Genomic DNA, 3,494 nt, shown 5'->3' with positions numbered 1-3,494 from the left:
AAAAAAAACTTAGTTTTTACTCTTAATGAAACAGATAATCAGCAGTGACTAATGTACCACAGTATTAATAAAGTAAGTGCAATAGGTGAAGCAGTAAACATTATAGAATAGATTTCATGCAAACACAATAACAAAATGAATATGACAAATGTAGAAAAATAAATTTTCTTTCATTGGAAAAGAAAGAAAAAAGGAAACAGGACGGATACAGAGAAGTTAGCCAAAATGTTTTAGGACTCTAATACCTGCCCTCAAACCAAACTGGGATTATACTTTGGCTTAATGTGGGCATCGAAAGGATACTGCAGAAAACCCGTTTTCAGCTTTTTGAAGCAAATGAAAAAAATATTTTACAATTTCAATTTTTAAACACACACAAGAAGTATGCCTGTTCATTTGAAAGATTTATTAATTCAAGGAATTTTACCAGCGTTGCATATTTTTTGTAAAAACAGACTACTGGTTTGAATTACACATAGTGCTGTAGCTGCAATAAAAAATATTTGGGGGAACCAAAAAAAATAAAAAAAAGGTTAGCGTAGAAAACTTATGTCTGCTTTAACTCAAAAGCAGATACTTAAATACTTAATTTAAAAATTTAACTGAAACCAATTTACTTGAAATGTGCATTATTTTGACCAATAAGCTAAATATTTTGAGAACAGTATCCCCCCTCCCTAACTACAGCACTGCTTATATATTAGACTATCCCCCTTTTTTACTCTTTTCCCATTCATTGTGCAAATAACTTGAAAAAAGAGATTAAAATTTAAGGATTTCCTATAAATTTCTTCATTTTCAATAGCACAATTAATGCTTAAATCTGCAATTCAATAAAACTTCATAAAAAGTAACATGGTGAAAAAAAATAACGTAAAAGCTGTATTTTGTGTTGACTAACACATTTAAAAACATCAATATATGTTTTCAGGATTAATACTTCTGTTTGAGTAGCATCAAATAAAACATTCAGCAATGAACAAAAAAGAGTTCTAAGTTAAATTCTACAAAGTACATCAAAATAAATGCACACTTTTTTGCTTCTCCAGCTAAGTCAGTTTAATTATACTGAAAAGATGAAAAACAATACATGTCAACTGGTTTTCTAAAATGGCATTCCGCAAACAGAAATTAACCGTGAAAAAAAATCGAGAAATTTGAATCATTAGAAGAGGTGTGTTACAATACTGTCAACTGCTTACAAGATCCTAAAATATTTTTTTAACACACTTACAGAAAAAGCAACATTGTTTCAAACAACACAAATTTGTAAAAAATTGCTGATACATGTTTGAAGATTGCAATGAGTTCTTTTTTCGATACAAAACGATGCAAGCTTACAGATTTGAAAAGCAGATAGTTTTCAGATTTTTGAAAGCACTCTAAGAATCTTAAGCAGCGCATTTGGAAAGTAAAAATAATGTAAACTTGTCTCAAGAAACGAAGCAAATAGTGTGTTTAGTTAACTTAAAACACATTTCATAATAGTGTGTGGAGATTCAATAGGTAGTTGCAATTTAGTACAGCTATAAAAAAAAAAAAAAACATTTTTATTTTGCCCGAGTTGTTTTTAAGAAAACAGAAAAAAAAAAATTGCCTCAGCCTTTAATACATTAAATGCCATTCACATTTGTGGAGAATTCCCATCGAAACACAAGCATAGTGCGAACGTTTTGAAAGACAACCATTTTTCTGTCTAAAAAATTTCAACAAAATCCAAGTTTCTGATAATCAAAACTAAAGTACATTTTTGAAACAATCCCAAATTGCTAGCAAAGTAATTTAGCTTCATATTGAATTTTATACCTGCAGTCATTGATGATTGAAATAGCCTGAGCAGAATGTTCAGTGTCAGTCATCGATGACTGATGTGACACTTTACGTGTCAATCGTTTATATTTTATAATTTACGTACCAAATGAAGTACCAAGAACCTTTAAAAAATCCACTTACATCCGTTTGCTTCTTCCTCCCTCAAATAGTTAAGGAGATTCAACAAGACACAGCACATCATAATCAGAAATATACTGTCATGTGCGGGTAAACGGCATTATCTGTAGAAATGAGTTTATGAGATGTTTGAAGAAACACGTTTTGAATTCCATACTAACAATAGCGAAATGTTGGATTTGGACCTCTGTTTTGCGTTTTTTTTTCAGCGGAAACCAAATAAGCGAGCTTGTACAGTAAAGCTAACGTACAATAGATGACAAAAAAAAAAAAGAAAAATGAAAAATTTGCAGTTACTGCCCTTTACCTGCACACGGCAGTAGAACACACTTTGTACTTAATACCTTTGAACCCCAATGCAAAATACTTACAGTTGGCTCTCCGTTTAACGACTTTCAAGGGACCACAAAAAATCGTCCTTAAGCAGAAAGCGTCCTTAAATAGAATCAGGGTTGGCTTTCTGCCGGCAGAAACTGGTTATAACCGGTAAAAACCGGCAGAAACTGGCAAAAATTAAAAAGCTACTTTATTAATTCAAGTAATTACAAAATGATGTTTAAGTAAACTAAAAAATGTAATTCCATTTCATCATTTGTAAAAAATAAAACTCATTGCCCTTGATTTCGTTTGATCAGAAAGAGAACTGTTTAACTGCAGATGCTCCTAACATTTGGATTAATCTGAAGAACGAGAATCTTAAGGACACTTAAGAAAAAGAAGTTACAGATTTAAACAGGCAGTTACTGGTTGTCATTTGCTAGCTTATACGCGTCATCTAAAATGCTGGGGATTAAAATTATCATGTGCCCAAGAAGAAAATGCCAGGATTTTACTTGCCGATAGTAACCTCGATTTTATACCTAACATCACAGCTTTACAAAACAAATTGACCCTATTTCCCAAAACTTATTTTTCCAGTCAAGTTTTAAAACCATCCCAGTTACTAAATAGTGAACCAGTTTAAAAAATATATACAATTGATAAAAGTTTCATGAATCTTTGCTGGATCCTTGATGGGATTGCCATCTAGTTCTTCTGTTGCGAGAGTATTCTGTTATTTGTCCTCTATTCATATTAAATTAAGAAATCATTTATATTTTCAATCCACCTTTTCTTAGAGACAGCTGCAGAGTGCAAAAAATATAATGTTTGATTTTTAATGATATTGTAATTAAACTGTGCTTTGGCTAACATTTCATTATTTTCCCTTGCTAAATTCTTATTGGGTATCAAAGATTTCTTTTATGTCATTTTTTGAGTTTTTGCCTGTTTCTGCCACAAATGTGGCAGAAAGAGGTTTTTGCCATGCCGGTTTTAACCGGTTTCTACCAGTGGTTTTAACCACCTCGGCAGAAACTTGCCAACCCTGAATAGAATGCTTTTAAAACTGCAGTGGACCATCTGGGACCGTGACAAATGCCTTCAAATAGAGAAAGTCGTTAAATAGTGCGTCGTTAAACAGAAAGCCTACTGTGCATTTCCCTATTTATTACCATTTACTATATTTATCTCCTTATTTACAGTCTCCTTTCACCGTTTTCTGC

The sequence above is a fragment of the Uloborus diversus genome, chromosome 4, assembly GCF_026930045.1.
Source record: "Uloborus diversus isolate 005 chromosome 4, Udiv.v.3.1, whole genome shotgun sequence".
NCBI classification, from domain to species: domain Eukaryota; kingdom Metazoa; phylum Arthropoda; class Arachnida; order Araneae; family Uloboridae; genus Uloborus; species Uloborus diversus.
This window is presented reverse-complemented; position numbering follows the sequence as displayed.